Genomic DNA, 20,379 nt, shown 5'->3' on the forward strand with positions numbered 1-20,379 from the left:
CCAAGGAAACAAGATGGACATGATTCTATTTTGTGGTGGTTGACAAGTTTTCAAAGATGGCACATTTTATTCCTTTCAAGAAGACTAGTGATGTTGTTCATGTGGCAAAGTTGTTTTTTAGAGAAGTCTAAAGTGGTGAGACTACATGGTCTGACAAAGAGTATAGTTTCATATCAAAATATCAATTTTTTTGGTATTCCTAGTGTACATTGTGGAAGAAATTGAAGATATAGTTGAAGTTCAATTCCTCACATCATCCACAGACTGATGGATAGACAGAAGTTGTGAACCAAAGTTTAAGAAGTTTGTTGAGATGTTTAGTTGGAGACAAGCTAAAAGGATGGGATATGATTTTACCACACACAAAATTTGTAGATAATAATTCTATCAATAGGAGTAATAGTAACTCACCATTCCAAATTGTATATGGGAGTAGTCCTAGAAATGCTTTTGAATTGCAATAGTTGGATAAAGGAGAGGTAAGTAGTGCTAAAGAGGAAGAATTTTTTGAACATTTGAAGAACATCCATGAGGAGGTGAGGAAGCACATTTTAAAGATGAATACATAGTACAAGGCTAACATAGATGTGAAAAGGAGGTATAAGGAATTTTAGATTAGACATGAAGTCATGGTTTATTTTAGAAAAGAGCAATTTCCAGTGGGTACATATAATAAGCGAAAGATGAAGATGTCTTGACCATGCAAGATAGTGAAAAGGTACAATTCTAGAAATGCCTATGAGGTGGAGTTGCCTACAGAATTAAATAGTGAAAAGGTACAATTCTAGAAATACCTATGAGGTGGAGTTGCCTACAGAATTAAATATTTTACTAGTATTTAACATTTCAAATTTGATAGCATATTATGAATGAGATGATGAAGATGAAGTTACAGACATGCATTGGAGTATTCTAGTAGCTAGTTTGGCTATAAAAGAGATTGAGGATATACTAGACAGTCATGTTGGAAAAAGTACAAGGAACATAACTTATGAAGAATACCTAGTCAAATAGAAAGGGAGGCAAATAGAAGATTCATCATGGCTAGCAAAGGATGAGATTAAACATCTTGGTTTTCCTCTAGATACCTGAGATGTGATAGGGTCACTTCCAAAATCACCCCAAGTGTCTGATGTAGGAGCATCCTGGGTGTAAGAGCAATCTTGCATCACCCAAAAATATTTCTATTTTCACCCTTTTCTATTTTAATAATGACCAGTAGATAGGGTGGTTACTATTTCTAGGAACTTACTATCTTTAGTAAGTTTTCCATATGAGCTCGAAATGTCCTAATTCTAGAGGTGGGTATTCATCTTGGATATACCAGCCTACTAGTTGAGACTCAATGCCATATCATGTGTATTCAAGGATTTGTTACAAATTTTTGGTTTGCATTTTTTGTGAATAAACTTTAGGATCACCATTGGAGGCCTTAGATTTCTTGAATGAGGTTCAAAAACTCAAAGGATGGACACTTGTGCCTATCTAAGCCTATAGATTAGGAGCTAGGGTTTGTGAAAAGTGGTTATAATATCCAATCAGAGAAATGGTTCAAGAGTTATGGTCTTCCAAATTTGGGCTAATCAAAATATCCAAAATAAATGTCAAAAATGTATTTAGCTAACTTTATATATATTGTAAGGTTTTAACAGCCCTAGGTATTAAGTTTAATGTCTAGAACCTTCTCGAGCGGCATAAAATTTCCTATTTAAAAAATGCTTGAACATTGTCTAGGATAACTCTTTTAGATTACTATAATGAAGGTGCCCATGTGGGTTAGCATGTTGTAATTGTGAATTCTGTAATTCTTCATTTGTGATGATAATAAGAAGTCGAATTTTGTTCTCGCATTTGTTGTTTTTTTGTTTCTATTATGTGTTTATGGTATGAAGGGGAGCACCTTTAATACCAAGTGAACTACTCTCCACCAAATTCCCTACATAGTAGTCCCATAGAGTGTCTGACCAGGACCTATTGTATTGTATTGTCTAATGATTTTGGTTTCAGTTCATTGTACTATTTGGCATGAGTGTTAGCCTTGGATGATTAAATTGTGTGTTTGATGTTGACTCACTATCTCTGTCAACACAATAGGAGTGGGCCTATAGGTTCCACATGGTTGGAAGGTGTAGGTACCTTTACCACTACTGCGAACTGACGTATAGAGTTGGTCTTTCTCCCTATTCATTTCTGGAGTTGGATGCTCACTTGGTTTTTGTATCTTCCAAAGTATGTTCCCTATGATTTATGTTATTTTGGTTATAGAGATAGTTGATTTATGCTCATGTATGTTCATTGCAATGTTACTATTCTAGATGTTTACCTGATGCTATAGATTAGATGGTTTTACAGTTGATTCATCCTGTATTACATTAAAAAGTAATAAAGGGAATAAACACTAAGAAACTAATGTCTATTTCTACATGATCATGCAAACCTCAAAATATGGAAGATAAACATGTAAATAAGCATAACATGAAATCAAAATAGCTTAATCTACTAATGTAAACCTCATAAAATCACTGAGTGGTTGATGATTTCCTTATTTATGGGATGTGGTTACTCATAATTCCTGCAGCATAACAATGAGGTAGATGGTAGATGTCAAAATGAGGAGAGGGCTCTCCTTTTATAGGAAATGAGATGCAATAGATGGTTGAGATTCAATGCAAGATGAAGGGCTAGGATCTCTCAAGATTGATGAGATGTCCATGAGGTGGAGGCCAAGTAGTCTCCATGTGGATTAGGGTTTTTCACCATTCAAAGAAGGGAAGATGCTCACACATGTGTGAGCAACCTTTGATGGTGACATGATCAATGACAAGTGCAAGAGGTGTGAGAAGCATGGTCTCTCACACATGTCAGACACCTTGATTATCATGCAAAAGGACAAGTGTGCAAGAGGTGTGAAAGGCATGAGGGGTGTGGGAAGTGTGAGCATTCCTCACACATGTGTGAGCACATACTTAGGATTAAAAGGGGATTAGCAAGATGACTAGGAAAAGAAAGTATGATTAAGGAAGTGATGGGCTTAGAATGATGGGTTAGTTAGGAGCCATGTGCTCAAATAGGATTAAATGCAATATTTAATTCCAAGTGGGATTAGGAAAGGGATTAATTAAGTAAACAAAGTACTTAATTAAAGTGAATGGGTTAGGATTTAAATAAACCTTAGTTCATTCAAGTCAAGGAAAGGTGAATATAATTAAATAAATGTAAATTTATTTAATTAAATGTAGGGTAATTAAATAAATAATAAATATTTATTTAATTGGTCATCTTAAGGGTATTTGGACAATTTTAGGTGTCTACATATTTGCCCCTCTTTGATATAGCATTAGTAATAATATATCAAAGAAAAATAAAATATAGTGGCTGGGAGGATAAGACAAGTAGCATGATGCCTCAGTTATGGAAGGATGAGGGAGGATGATGAAGGTGGAAGGGTATGCCCCCTCGAGAGGACATGCGGGTTTATGAGAACATGAATGTTCTCTCAAAATGGAAGGGAATATGGAAGGGAGTGGAAAATGATAAGATTGATAAAATTATGTTGCAATGGTATGAACAACCTATGTTTGATATTGTATTCGACACTATGCACCAAGGTATGAGGAACCAAGATGACAATGTGTCAAGTACATGAAAAAAAGGGGTCTAATACAACCATATTCCTTATGAAACCATGATATGGAAGACCATGATTCCTAGGACAATAGGATGCAAAGACCATGATAAATGCAGAAAATACTAGTGCATACAAGTAACAAGCAATCATGCATAATAAACCAAAAGAAAACTAGCATTTTGCCCCTAGTCAAACTAAAAACCCATTAATGGATTGATTGATGATGATTGATTAAGGATGACAAAGCTAATGATAAGCGTAATGCACATCCAAGGATTGGGAAGGATTCATCCCATGACAATGATGTTTGAATATGGGCAATGGATTATCAGTTGATTGGGTTAAATTGATGAATTGATTAAGGATTGATGTACAAGATTGCAAGATTAGATTGATTAAATTAGTATTGATTGCACATGATTGAAATTTTTTTGATTTTTTTAATTTTATGGAGAGTTGGATGGATAGATGAAAGTGAAATGTAGGTAGAAGAATGAACATGGATGAGATTGGAAGAATGATGATGATAGAATGAAGAATGATTAGAGTCAAATCAATGTGATGTGAAAGGATTAGAAGAAGAGAAAATTTATGGAAATAGAAGATAAATGAATTTTATTGAAGTGAGTTGGAAGAAGTAGATTTAATGAATGTGAGATAGAATGGCTAGAATGGATAGAAATGAATGGATTGAACGAATGTGGGATAGGATGGATTGGGACCAATGACAAGGAGAGCCAAGGTAGGGTAAATAGAGGGAAAGCAATGTGAGTTGGTGGATGAAAGCAATGGTGAAAGGATATGAGGGGCCAAATGATATGTATGGAAAATGTAGAACGAAGGACCATGTTTCGAAGGAGTCCAAATGCCCCATACCAAGGATAGGAAAATGGAATTAAATATAGTGTGAAGGATGCATGAACATGGAAGGATGGTATGGAGGCTAGTGTATGGAGGAAGAGAAGGCATGTGAATGTCTAAAGCATGTATGAATAGTTTATTGTTGTGCGTCTAGTAGTGATCACAAGCATGGGTATGAAAGTTGAATGAATAAGGGATATGGGAGGGAGGGTATGAAAAAGAGATGTGAATATGAAGGGTATGGATAAAATGTGGGATATGAAGTGGAGGAAGTGGAAGGGATAGCCAATACCAAGGACATATGAAAGGGGGATGGAAGTATGGAAGATATGTATGGAAGATGTGCAAGGGATATGGAAAGTGAACATATGGATGGATGAAAGGAAAGTGAAAGTCAAGATCAAAGAGGAAAGCAAATGATGAATGGTAGATGCAAGCATGGAAGGTATGTAATGAAGAGTGGTATGGATGGAGCTTGCCCCCAGTGTAGAGTGCAAATGGAAGAGGAAAAGTAAATGGATGGATAAGTGGAATTGGAAGACAATGGATACATGATAGGAAAAAAAAGGGAGGACTCAAGCATCTAGATATATGGATAGTATCCCTTGATGTTTTTTCTTTTCCTTTTTTATTTTCAAGGAATTTTTACTAGTTTCTCCTACATGTTGGTAGGACAGTGAAAAGACAGATAAAGTGAATTGGGGAATGGAGGACAATGGCCTATGAAAAAGTTTGGATTAAGGGGGTGGAGTAGATGGGAGGAAGACATGGTTGATGGATGCAAGGTTGGAATACTTGTGAATGGGTGGATGAAGGAGGCGGAAAGATCATCATTGGCACACACCTTGAAGGGTGATGGAAAGGAGGGAATTTTGGGATATAAGGACCCAAAATGGAGGAAGGAGACGATGGATTTAGGATGGTAGATTTGGGTATATAAGGACCCAAAATGGATTTTGAAAATGGAAGCTAGGATTATTGATGCATGAGGGAAGCCTTTGGATTAGCAAGATTGGATGTCATTTTGAATATTTCTTTGAGATTCATTGCTACATTAAGTAGCTTTGGAATCCACATAATTTTTGCATTTTTTATTTTCAACCTTTGTGACCTTTTGATTTTTCTTTGGATTGTATTTGTCTTTTCTTGGACATGTCTTTTAGAAGGGACATGTTTATCCTTGGGCTTTTGTGGATTTTTGACTTTATTTGCTTTTTCTTTGGCATCCAATTTGCTTCCATTGGCTACGGTTGGGGTGCATGAAGATAAATGATGTGGAGAGCGTATGGATGGTGAATGTTAGAAATAATTCAAGGATGTGTGCCTTTGTTGATCTTTACTAGGACCATGAGGGGATGAAGTGGAAAACATGGATATGGTGGATGGATGTACGTAAGGACCCAAAATGGAAGGAAGGGATGAAGGGTTTGGATGTGGAACATAAAGACAAAAATGGATGGAAATGAGGAAGGAATAGGTATATGGATATAAGGTCCTAAAATGGATTTGGAAGAGGAACGATGGGAAGCTTTAGGTTTGGAAGGAGGAATTGTGGAAGGCATACCAAAATCTTGAGACATTATTTTGTCAATGTGATACTTATTATTTTCAACACAAGATGCAAGTCCATGTATATGGGGTTCATGAGTGGGTTGGATAGGTATGATAGGGTCATGTGGAGGATTAGGATTGCAAGGGGGATTATGAGGGATAATAGGATCTTGAGATGGAGTGGAATCATGAAAGAAAAATGAAGGGGTGCTTTGATCTTGACTTAAAAGAGGATCATGTAGCGGAATGAGTGGATCATGAGATGGAATAGGATCATGAGATGGAGTGGAGGGAATGGAACCATGAGATGGATTGATTTGATCTTGACATGGAAGAATGTTAGTGGATGGAGTGAAAGGAGCCTCTTCATGAAGTGAAGGATCTAGGGATGCTAACTCTTGAGATGGAGTGGAATCAATAATGTGTGTGGTACATGGAATGCCTTGATCTTGATTATGAAGGGGATCATGAGATGGACTAGGAGGGATAAATGGATTTTGAGGGATAAGGGAATGATGGGATGGAGAAATGCTCGAATCTAGAGGAGAAGCAGAATCTATAATGTCATGCTTTAGAGGAAGATCTTGATATGGAATTGGGGGTATGACTTGGGTTGATTGGCTCTCTTCATTTTGTATTTTACAGTTATCCAACAAGGATGAGAAATACCTCTTATGAGGTGGGGATGATTCTTTTGAAGGATTAGGATGATGGTTTTTGGCATGAAGGTCAAAGTGTGGGGAATCACATGGAGGATTGGGGTTGGATGGGACATGAGGATCATGGTCTTCAAAACATGGGTGAAGAGGACACATGGCATGAAAGGTGGCCTCTTTCTGTTGTCTTTGTAGGGCCCATTTACCATTGCACCAAAAGCCATGACTGTTAGTGAACATGGAACACCACATAATTAACCACCTATGGGTAGGGGAGCACATTGCATCACCCAAAAATCTCTGCCTTGACATGCATACCAGGTGCTTACGCGAGTTAGGAAGGCACCGAGGAGATTTGAATCCATGACTAGGCCAAAACTAGGCTCTGATACCGATTGTAGGGCCCATTTACCATTGCACCAAAAGCCATGACTGTTAGTGAACATGGAACACCACATAATTAACCACCTATGGGTAGGGGAGCGCGTCGCATCACCCAACAGTCTTGCTAAGAGACAATTCTTTAGCTGCTCCATTTTAGTGGCAAGGGCATTTATGTTTGAGGAATTGTGTGGGCTATGAATGGAATCGTATGTAGGTGAAGGATAATGAGGTGGATTTCCCTTGTCAAAGGTAGAAGAATAATGCACATGAGATGGATTAAAGTTGGATATGAAGTGTTGAGGATGGATTTGATATGTAGGTTGAATAGGAGGTAGAACTCCATATTGTCTTAGAAAATCGTCAACCATTTGATTAAGACAACTTGGATCCATAGATGTTAGAGGAAGAGCGATGAAAGATTTGATGAGGGATGGAATATAAACTTAGGACTAGGAGCTTTATACTAATTTGGTTTGAAATGGATTGGACTTGGTATTAATTTGATTGAATTTGATTTGATTTGATGTGAGTTGGAAAAGGGTTTGATTTGATTTGATAAAAACCCTATGATATTGCAAACAAGTGAATGTGAAATTTGAATGAAAGTCCAATGTTTGTGACAATGCTCCTATGTCCAAAGTAGAAGATTGATGCAAAGTTGAATTAGAAGGAGATGTGAATGAAATTAGAAAGATTGATTATGGATAAAGATGTAAATGGATCAAATTAAGAATTGATTAGAAAAGAATTAATTTGACTAGGAATTGGATTAGAAGGATGATGATTTGAAGGATTGAATTAAGGATGAATGATGGGATTGACAGAGGAAATTTGATCTAGATGATGATGAATCATGACTAGGATGAAGATTATGGATGAGATTGAATGATTAGGAAGATGAGGAAATCATTTCCAGACGAATGGAGATGATTAAGAAGTAAAGCAATGGTTTGAATGAAGAAGATGAGAGATGTATGAGGGTGATGACTTTGATGGAAAGAAGAAGTAACATGGAATTGATGTGGACAACTTGACTAAGAAGACCTAAACCAAGACTTTTTTTTTTCTTTTTGAGATTTTTTATTTTTTTGGATTTTTGAAGTTTTACAATTTTTTTGTTATATGATGTTTTTGAATTTTTTTCAAATTTGAGATGGAAAATCAAAGAAGGAAATATATACAAGGCAAGTGTGTTTCAAACACTCAATAATTTCAAACACACCAACAACCCTACAAGGCTTCAACTAGGATGTATAAGGATCAACTAGAGGGCATCCTCGATATATGCAAAGTACATGAGGCCCAAATCTGTAGATGAAAGAAAATAATGCCACATAGCTAGGGGGAGACAGTAACCCAAATCTCCTCCTTCACTTCCCAAAGGTATAAAGTTCTTTGGGGCTTAGCAAAGCATGACAAGATTTTACTTCCAAGAGAGGTGTCTTTCAATTTACCTCCCAATTTTATACTCCGTCAGAACATTGGAGTTGAGGTCATCCCAAGGGGTGATGGAATCCCCAAGCAGGCCTCCTAAAAAGATAAAAACAAGACCATTTATTTCTTCTGCACCCAAGATAACCCGAAGGCGGGAGGGGAGAGAATACGTAAGTGGCCTTGAGGTTCAAAAGAAACGTGTTCTTTCCCAATGAAGCTTTAAGTGTTGTAATTTATTTTGTAGACACGTGTTTATAGCATACAATATTCTTTCCAACTTGAAACCATTGTCAACATAAATGAAAAGCGCAGATTCATCAACAAGAAAGTAAATCGAGTGTGCGCATAAGCAAAATGCTGAAAATGAAATCAATTTCCTTTAAGGCATTCAAGAGTATGTGAATTCATTTTAGGCACCAATTCCAAATATTTTCTACCCTAAGCATTCATGTCAATTTCCTTAAGGCATTCCAGTGTGGGTGAATTCATTTTAAGCACCAAATCCAAATGTTCATTTCCATGTTCTTTGATCCTTAAGCATTCAAGATTTGATGAGATTCATTTTAAACCTAAATTGAAATGTGTATCATAGCATTGTTTTCTGACCTTTATGCATTCAAGAGTGTGTGAATTTGTTTTAAACACCAAACCCAAATGTTTTCTATCCTACACATTCATATCAATTCCCTTAAGGCATTCAAGATTGAATTCGATTGTTTTAGTGTTTAACCATGCATTCAAAGACAAGTGTTTAAGTATACAAGTTCATTCCCAAAACAAATTTAAAGAAAAACCTCCAAGCAATATGGTTAGTGAGAAAATATCCCTGCAAAAAAACAAGTTAGTGCATCGAAAACCTTGCAAGGAAAGTGGTAACATAAAGTTCATACTTTGATAGAAAAAATAGAGACTAAACAACATCAAAATCTCATAAAACTAGCACCATGACAACGAGCTCAGAATCAGTTTTTCAAAAATATTTCATTTTTTCAAAATAGAGTTCGTATGCTCAAGTTATGAGCAAAAAATCAAGGGCTACACCTGATGGCCTAGAAGGTCATGTAGACTACTAATGTAGTGATGATGTCAACAACCCGCGAGGTTAAAATTGATGGTTAGAGGCACGTCAAGAAAAAAAAATAGTTTTTTGCATTTTTGCTTCTTCTTTTTTTAAATCTGGATGTTTTGTTAAAAAAAAGATAGTCTATTTTATAAAAAAAATAGAAATGGAAATACAATTTATAAATCTAATCTTTAAAAAAAAAAAATTGTTTTGTTTTGTTTTTGAGTGGGTGGTGGTGGAGGAAGGTTTGTGGGTAGAGGTGGCTAGGGTTAACACGGGTGGGGATCAGGTTGAGGTAGCAGTGGTGGGTTTTGGCATGGCGGAGGGTTTGCGGTGGAGGGTGTGGGAGGTGGTGGTGGTTTGGGCAAATGCTGACAAAGGAATTGCAGTGGTGGGGGTGTCAAGTTTTGCATGAGTGGTGGAGGAAGTGGGTAACGTGTTTGAATCATAGGCGGGTAATGAGTTTAAGTTGTGGCCAAGAGAGAGTGGTTGCTGGGTTTGGTGGAGCTCGTAGGCAAAGTTTGGTGGTGGGGGTGTCGGGTTGTAGAGAGGAGCAATGGACATAGCTAAGGAAGGTGGAGCCATGGCGGATAGGAGGAGGGGGTTTGAAGTGGTAGGAAGTGTAGGAGGAAGCAATGAAAACAAGTTTTGTGGGTTGTGGAGCAATGCAGGGGGTTTCGGGCAGCGCGGACGACATGGGATGATTGAATGGAGGAGGTGGTCGTTACGAGCCACGGGCACTATGGAGGTTTTAGCAGGCAGAGCAAAGGGTTTTGGCAGGGCAGGGGTGGCTAGTTGCAAGTGAAGTAGAGGATTGCAGGGTGACTGACAGAAGGAAGTAGGGGGAGGTTGCGGGAATGGTGGGAGCGGAGTGAATGTAGTAGCACATCGGCAACAACTATGAGCACAAGAGATGCAAGCTACTTGGCCATAGGGAGATGCTAGAGAGTGAGACAGTGGTTGCACTGCTCGTGGGTGGAAGTTGTGCCACTCATGGATGGTGATGCCTGCTACCAATCAAACTTGAACACCAAACAAATTTTTTTTAAAATATTATTATTATTATTATTTAAATTTTTTTATAAATTATTGTAAGAAATGATAATGTTGAGCAAGGAACGAGAAACAATCCAAGTAAGTTAAGTGTGAAATAATGTTACCATAAGATAAGAAAACTCCAAGAGCATACACCAAGATGGTTCAACAATGGAGAAAAGGATTTATAAGGGGAAAGAAAAGAAAACCCCTTGTGAGTATTATGAATGAAGACAAATTCCTAGAGAAGAGAGAGAGAGTGTGTGTTGGAGAAAAAGTAGCTCAATACAATAACATCAAGTGCTAAGAGTGTGTAGAAGAAAGAAGGAGGAGCATCTCTTATATAGAGATGAGAGAGGAGTTGCATTTGTAACTCCCATTTTTATGAATGCCACATTCATAATAGGTGTGTGCAAAGTGTCACAATCCTCTTAAGGAGGATAAACTAAATAAAGAAATAAACAAGAGTTGTCCTTACATGTGGAATAAAGGACAAACAATGACATGTCCTCCACATGTGTACAAGAGGACAAACTACATTTAGGGACCCTTGGAATATCCCAATTAATATATCCAAGGAAAGATTAACCTTTCTAACACCCCCCCTTAATCTTTACTTGGGGAGTTTACATCAACGGGTTGTAAACCCAAATTTTTACAATGGAACTGAAATCTCTCTTTAGAAAGTGGTTTGGTTAAAATATCAGCCACTTGATCTTCTCCTTTACAATAAAGAAGAATAATTTGATTTTCTTCAACTTGTTCTCGAATGAAGTGATGTTGAAGTGAAATATGTTTGGTGTGTGCATGATAAACTGGATTCTTTGCCAAGGCAATAGAACTTTGATTATCACAATGTATAGGTGTAGGTGATTGTTGAGGTAGACCCAAATCGTCAAGAAGTCTTCGAATCCACAAAGCTTCCATAGCTGCATTGGTACAAACTTTGTATTCAGCTTCAGTTGAGCATAGGGAAATAGTGTGTTCTTTTTTGCTTTTCCAAGAAATTGGACCTGAACCAACAAAGAAAAAATAACCACAAGTGGATTTCCCATCATTGGGATCTCCACCTAGATCGGAATCAGTATAGCCATGTAAAATAAATTCAGAATTTGCATCATAAAATAATCCCATATTAATAGTTCCTTTAATGTACCTTAAGATGCGTTTAGCAACTTTAAAATGAGTTTGTTGAGGTTTAGACATAAATCAAGAAACTAAACCAACACTATAAGCAATATCAGGTCTAGTAAGAGTTAAATAATTTAAACTTCCTACCAATTGCCTATACAAAGTTTCATCAACAAAAGGAGTATTCATATCATTCATTAATTTAGTTCCTAATTCACATGGAATTGAAACATGGTTAGAGTCATTCATATTAAATTTTTCTAAAAGATCATACGCATACTTGCTTTGAGAAACAAAGATACCTTTAGGAGTTTGAAAAATTTACATACCTAAGAAATAATGTAAGATACCTAAATCTGTCATCTGAAATTTCTGTTTAAGTTGGAATTTAATATCAGAAATCAAAGCGTCTGAACTAGAAGTGAGTATTAGATCATCTACATAAACAATAACAATGATAATATCATCGTTAGTATGTTTAATATAAAAATTAGGATAATTTTTACTTCTAGCAAAACCTTGAGAAATAAAGAAAGAATTAATTTTAGAATACCATTCTCTAGGTGATTGTTTAAGACCATAAATAGATTTGTTCAATTTCCAAACCAAATTTTCACTACCTTTCTTAACAAATCTAGGAGGTTGAGTCATATAGATTTCTTCATGTAAATCACCATTTAAGAAGGCACTTTTAACATCCATTTGATGAATGGGCCAATTCATTTTAGATGCTAAAGCAAGAACTAATTTGATAGTAGGCATCTTAGCAACAGGAGCAAAAGTTTCATTATAGTCTAATCCTTCAATTTGTGAAAAACCTCTAGCAACTAGTCTAGCCTTGAATTTACTAATTTCATTATTAGTATTCAATTTTGTTTTGTATAACCATTTACATGAAACTATATTCTTTCCATGAGGTAATTTGACTAAGTCCCAAGTTCGATTAGCAAGTAAAGAATCATATTCCTCTTGCATGGCTTTCTGCCAATGAGGTTGAGAGTTAGCTTGATCAAAAGACTTAGGATCGTTAGAATTCATAATAGTAGTCATCAAAGCATAATTACAATAATTAATCCTTCTATGTTTAATTTCGCCAGATCTAGAAATATAATCATCAGCTTCATTGATTAGGTTTTGAGCCCATTTAGGTTTACGTTTAGTTGTAATGGAATTATCACTAGAGGAAGAATCATTAGTAATAAAAGTATCATTAGTATCTACTTGAGTATAATGAGGTGTAGGAGTAGAAATAATCGGTGGTACTTGATTTGAAGGATTAAGAGAAAGAGTAGGGTTAAGAGAAGGAGGTTGGTCCTCCACCAGCACAATTTTAGTGCCACTAAATTCTTCATCATGTGTAGTAGAGCAATCATGAACTCCATTTTCTGCAATACAAACATCTCTAGCAACTTGAACTTTGTTAGTAGTGGAATCATAAACACGATAACCCTTAGTGTTTTCATTATACCCAACAAACATATAAGGAGATGACTTAGCATCTAATTTATGCCTTTTCTGTTTAGGTGTATGAACATAAGCAATAGAACCAAATATCCGTAAATGATGTAAATTCGGTTTCCTACCAGACCAAGCCTCTTTTGGAGTGATAGCCTTGAGAGCTTTGGTAGGAGTCCGATTAAGAATATAAGTTGCACAAAACATGGCTTCAGCCCAAAATTTATAATGCAGATTCTTAGCATGCAACATGCTTCTAGCCATTTCAACAATGGTCCGATGTTTTCTTTCCGCCACACCATTTTGTTGTGGTGTATAAGGAATAGTAAGCTCGTGTTTGATTCCACATGATTTCAAATAAGAATGAAAAGCATTATTGACATATTCCTTCCCATTATCAGTTCTAAGAATTTTAAGTTTATACCCAGATTGCCTTTCAACATATAACTGAAATTCAATAAATATATCAAGAACTTGATCCTTGCTATGCAAAAAATAGATCCAAGTTCGTCTAGAAAAATCATCAACAAAGGTAAGTGCATACCGAGAACCTTGGATGGAGGTATTCTCCATGTGGCCCAAAAGATCACTATGGACAAGATGCAACTTATGAGTTGCCCGCCATGATTTTCCATTTGGAAAGGGCTCCCTATGCATCTTACCACTCATACAACCTGTACAGGCAATCTTGGAAGGAATAATGTGAGGCAAGCCATCAACCATATTATACTTTTGCATGAAAGTAATATAATCAGAATTTAAATGGCCAAGTCTTTCATGCCACATATTGAAATCAATAGAAGTATGTAAAGAATATCGTGAACTAGCAAATTCATGGAATTTAAACAAATTTTCATTATCCATTTTAGCATGAGAAATCACTTTGAGAGTTTGAGGATCTATGATATAACATGTATCTTTGTAGAATTCAACTTTATAGTCCTGACATAACTGTGAAACAGAAAGAAGATTAGTTTTCAAGTCAGGTACATATAATACATCGAAAAAATTTACCATTAGGAATAGTAACATCACCTAATCCTTCAACTTTACAAGTCTGATTATTAGCTAACTGAATAGGAATGTTAGCAATATCAGGTTGTAAAGAATCAAAAATTTCTTTATGAGAAGTGACATGTTGTGATGCACCACTGTCAACAATCCATTCTAAAGGTCTGCAAAGATTAAAGCTACAAGTAAAAGCATGACGAGGATTAGAACCAGTCAAGTTACCTTTTTTATGGTTTGAGTTTTGATGATTGTTACTATTATTCATAGGTTTTTTATCATTTTGCTTTTTAAAACAGTTATTGACAATATGACCATCTTTGCCACAATAAGAACAATGAGGTTTGGAATTGGAATGATTCCTTTGATTATTAGTATTACGAGTATTAGTAGGATGATTGGTATTATTATTATATTTGGCATGAAATTTATTGTTGGAATTATTTGAATTAGTATTATATTGTTTGTGATTATTATTATTATTAGTGGAACGAAAATTATTATTTGAATTTCTAGACACAAATGCATGTTCAGTTGATTTAAGGGTACCAAACTGAATTAGCTTAGCTTCTTCCTGTCTTAATAAAGTTTGAAAAATAACATAAGTTAACTGAGAAGTTAAAGTAGGAATAGCAAGCTGTGCATGAATATTAGTTATAAACTATTGAAACTATCTAGGAAGACATTTTTTAAGAATAAGATGAATTAAACGAATGTCTTCTAATTGAACACCTAAGGCCATAATTTGACTTTTAAGAGAATCAAATTTTAAGAGAAATTCATCCATACTTTTAAAATCTGCATACTTGAGATCTTCAAGTTGATCCTGCAACAGTATTTTGCGGTATTCATCTCCACTGTCATACTTGGTTTTCAAGATGGACCATGCATCATGAGCTTTAGAACAGTGAGCAATTAACACATATAAATCTGGAATAATGGAAATACCAATTAACCCTAAAGCTTCTTCATTTTTAGCTTTCCAAGTATCTTTCTCGTCTTGAGTAGCCGTTGAACCGGGTTCAAGAGAAGGGTCAGTGGCTATTTGAAAGAGGTGTTTAAAACGAAAAATAAATGAGATATGAGTTTTCCAAGAATGATAATTAGAATAATTAAGTTTTATTTCTAGAATTAAGGTTGACATGATTAAAAAAAATTCTCTCTTTTTTTAAAAAAAAACTTAATTTGAAAATCAAATTAATTGAGAAAAAAAATTGTTTTTTTTTTTTTATTAATATATAAAATTAAGAATATATCTTTTGTTTTTTGTTTTGGAATTATGGATTTGAAAGAAAACAAAAAATTAATAAAATTTTTATTTTTATTTGTTTTAAAATTTATAAAATTAAAATTTGTATTTGTTTTCAATGGTTTTGTTTTAAGAAATAAAACAAGATTTGAAAAAGTGAAAAAGGTGGGCAAAGAGGGGGAAAATTTAAAATGGTTGAGAAAAGGGGAGTGGAGCGCAGGCGGTGGCTGTCGCGTGGCCAAAGGGCGAAGGAGTTGGTCGGCCCCGGTTGGTGGAAATGGCAGGGTTACAGAGTTTTTAAAAAAGATGCAAAGAGGATAGGCATGCGGGCGTGGCTGCGCAGGCGGCGGTTATCATGTGGCCTGGACGTAGGCCACGCCGAAGGGTTTATGCCGGGTGTGAAGGGGGTGGCGAAAGCGGTGGAACGGAGTTACTACAGGGTTTATTTTGCGTGGGGCGTCATTGATATCACGCGGCAGTGATGAGGGCTTTGGCGAAGTTGCAGATCTCGCTCGAGCCTATGTTTTATGTGTGCATGGCGGTGGTGAATGCAGACGGCAACGTGCGATGACGCTGAGGACTCGCGATGGCGCACTGGTGTCGCGCGGCGGTGCGCGGCGGCGCTACTGGCTCGTAGCGGCACGCGGGTGTCGCGAGGCGGTGCAGGGGTGGTGCACGGGTGGTGCGTTCGCCCAAACGCATGCAATGTAAAAAAAATGAATGTGTGTTTAAATAAAATGCAATGTAAAAAAAATTAATAGATTTATAAGGATTAAAATCCTATAAAAATCATCTATGTTGTATGGTTGAAATTTTCAATAGCATACAACAAATAAATATAGAAGAATATATTAAAAGTTTTTAAAGAGTAGGTAAAAAAAAAAAATTTAAAGGAGTATAAAAATTAGAGAGTTATTGAAAACTTTACTCATGTAATACTTCTTGTTTTGACAGCATGCCATCCAAAACAAGAAAAAAAAATTGAAATTTAACAAGAAAACCCTTTGGCGGCAAGCCTTCCAAAGAGGGTTAGTAAAAAAATATGAAACTTTACAAGAAAATCCTTTGGTGGCAAGCCTTCCAAAGAGGGTTAGTAAAAAAAATATGAAACCTGCATACACAAGATACCACAACACAAACTTCTTCTCTCAATAACGTCTCCAAATAAGGTGTGCTCCAATGAATGGCAACCTTCAACACAAAACTTAAAATAAGGATTAGATAGCCAAGCTCTAATACCATGTAAGAAATGATAATGTTGAGCAAGGAACGAGAAACAATCCAAGTAAGTTAAGTGTGAAACAATGTTACCATAAGATAAGAAAACTCCAAGAGCATACACCAAGATGGTTCAACAATGGAGACAAGGATTTATAAGGGGAAAGCAAAGAAAACCCCTTGTGAGTATTATGAATGAAGGCAAATGTCTAGAGAAGAGAGAGAGAGAGAGTGTTGGAGCAAAAGTAGCTCAATACAATAACATCAAGTGCTAAGAGTGTGTAGAAGAAAGAAGGAGGAGCATCTCTTATATAGAGATGAGAGAGGAGTTGCATTTGTAACTCCCATTTCTATGAATGCCACATTCATAATAGGTGTGTGCAAAGTGTCACAATCCTCTTAAGGAGGATAAACTAAATAAAGAAATAAACAAGAGTTGTCCTTACATGTGGAATAAAGGACAAACAGTGACATGTCCTCCACATGTGTACAAGAGGACAAACTACATTTAGGGACCCTTGGAATATCCCAATTAATATATCCAAGGAAAGATTAACCTTTCTAACAATAATTTTTTTGAATTATTTATTTTACACTAACATATATGAACTAACTAACATGTATCCCCCCTTTTTTTTTAAAAACAATTTACCTATATAAAGAGAAAAGCATCAATAAAAAAAAATTTATTTTTTTTGAAACATAAATAAAATAAAGCAAAAATAAAGGAAACCCCACCACCTTTTTTATTCAAAAAAATTATTTATATATCAACAAAGAGGGATTTTTTCTTTTCTTTTCTAGTATTCCTAATAACGAAGAGTATATTTAATGCAAATGTACCTCTACAACTTGGAAATAAAACAATAAGAACATATAGATTGTTTTATGTCAAAAAATTCCATTATGTGCTCCAAAGATGATGATGGGCTTTATGGCTTGATTAGAGGCTCCTCGTGAAACTTGATCTCCAAATGCAAACCTTCAACCTACAAGCTTGAACACTCACACATAAATTCAAAAACACATTAAATAGTTAGTTTGAACCTCTAAAGTGGGTCCCACCGGGCATGTCAAAATGTATAGCATAAAAATGTAATAAAGGGAATAAACACTAATCAACTAATGTCTATTTCTACATGATCATGCAAACCTCAAAATATGGAAGATAAACATGTAAATAAGCATAACATGAAATCAAAATAGCTTAATCTACTAATGCAAACATCATGAAATCACCAAGTGGTTGATGATTTCCTTGTTTATGGCATGTGGTTACTCACAATTCCTGTAGCATAACAATGAGGTAGATGGTAGATGTCGACATGAGAAGAGGGCTCTCCTTTTATAGGAAATGAGATGCAACAAACAGTTGAGATTCAATGCAAGATGAAGGGCTAGGATCTCTTAGGATCAATGAGGTGTCCATGAGGTAGAGGCCAAGTAGCCTCCATGTGGATTAGGGTTTTTGACCATTCAAAGGGGGGAATATGCTCGTACATGTGTGAGCAACCTTTGATGGTGACATGATCAATGACAAGTGCAAGAGGTGTGAAAAGTATGGTCTCTCACACATGTGTGAGACACCTTGATTCTCATGCAAGATAACAAGTGTGAAAAAGGTGTGAAAGGCATGAGGGGTGTGGGAAGTGTGAGCATTCCTCACACATGTGTGAGGATTCCTCACACCTATTGGAGCACACACTTAAGATTAAAAGGGGATTAGCAAGATGATTAGGAAAAGAAAGCATGATTAAGAAGTTATGGGCTTAGAATGATGAGTTAGTTAAAAGCCATGTGCTCAAATACGATTAAATGTAATATTTAGTTCCAAGTGGGATTAGGAAAGGGATTAATTAAGTAAACAAAGTACTTAATTAAAGTGAATGGATTAGGATTTAAATAAACCTTATTTTATTTAAATCAAGGAATGGCTAGGATTTAAATAAACCTTAGTTCATTTAAGTCAAGGAAAGGTGAATATAATTAAATAAATGTAAATTTATTTAATTAAATGTAGGGTAATTAAATAAATAATAAATATTTATTTAATTGGTCAGCTTAAGGGTATTTGGACAATTTTAGGTGTCTAGACATCTTTTCTAGAATGGTTTGTTGTTTTACATTTATTCAAGTGTTCAAGCCTTCCCTAGTGTAGAGGAATTATTCTACTTACACTCTGTATTATATGTTTCCTTTTTGTTGTTGTCAAACCTTGTGTCAGAGAGGGGATTCCTCGTGCAAGAATGCATTCTCTCATGTGGAGCCCAATGAATACTCATGTGAGATTATACTCTCTCATATTAGGTAGGGTATTCACTCATGCAAGGTTGGGCATTCTCTTGTGTGAGCCTTAGTATCGATGCTAAGAGTTTTGTCGGCCAAATTTAGCATTCCCTTGTGAGAGAATTTCATTCTCTCATGTGAGAAAGTAGTTTATTGCATGTAGCAAGGTACTTCATTGTCCAAAGAGGTGTTCTCTCATGTAAGCCTAGAGGCTTGTGTTTCCTTGTGTGAAAAATAGGGGTAGCTCCACTAACTTCTAGCAAACATGTTTAGGTGTTTTAAGTACCATTTAAGATTGCAAAACTTCCTAGATTTTGACAAATTGAAGATTCTAGGTTTCGTAATTGCTTCTATTCTCTTAGTATATTGAATGTGTTGGTAAGTAGTGATACTTGGAGATCATTGGATGTTTGGATTGGTTGGTTAAGTCTTTAGTTGTGATCTTTGGATCAATTCCATGTTCATGTTGTTTGATTCCATGCTTGTTCTTTAAAAAAAAAAAATATTGGCTTTTATTCATCCTTATTCCAAGGATCTCTGGGTGGGGTATTATAGTGTGAGAAAAATTATGTATTTATATGTGTGATAAAATCAATACATGGAGGTGAAGAGCTTCTTATTGATTACAATTTGAATCACATAGATACAAAAAAAAGCCACTATCATGGGTGAGATGGTATGTACTATACACATTTAAAATCAACTCCAATCAATGAATACAACACACTATTAGGTTTTTTTGTGTTTTTTGCTAACTTAGAATAATAATACATGATTTAAAATATCTCAATCATTTTTTCATTAAATACAAGGCTATAGTATGGATCAACAGCCACATGATTTGCATGATGATGATGGTTCTCATGGAACTTCTTCTTCCTAATAGGTATAACTAATCATTGTTGTATAAATTAGATACAAGAAGTATGTTAATGCATTTTTTTATTCTTTGTTACTATTTTGGATTGATTTTAAATATAGCATTACTAATACTATTCTCACAAATGAGTGTTGATTAGGAAAAGGGAAAGGAACAAGTAGTCCATGAGGAGCCACAAGATGAGCAGGATCCATTCATTTTTTATTTTGCATTAGTCAATGATCTTGTGGCTACACTGCAAAAGGTCCTCCATGCACTATCAAGAGTGTAAATTCAATTGGCATCAATTCAACCTTAGACTCCTCAAATATAGATGAGAGAGGATGAGTTGATTCACCTAGTTTAGACTTATACAGTAATTGTTAATGTAGTTTTTAATTATAAGATAATGGTTTTTATAATATACTCTTTTATTTACATCATTAAATAAAATGCATGTATTATTTTTATAGAGGATTCATAATAGTTTAAAGGGACATGCCTCAAATGCAGATACCTCAAGTGGTTCAAGTACATTGCATGTTCTATCCTATACTTATT

Source organism: Cupressus sempervirens, chromosome 10 (assembly GCF_028749045.1).
Source record: "Cupressus sempervirens isolate cs-2001-9-10 chromosome 10, ASM2874904v1, whole genome shotgun sequence".
In the NCBI taxonomy this organism is placed as follows: Eukaryota; Viridiplantae; Streptophyta; class Pinopsida; order Cupressales; family Cupressaceae; genus Cupressus; species Cupressus sempervirens.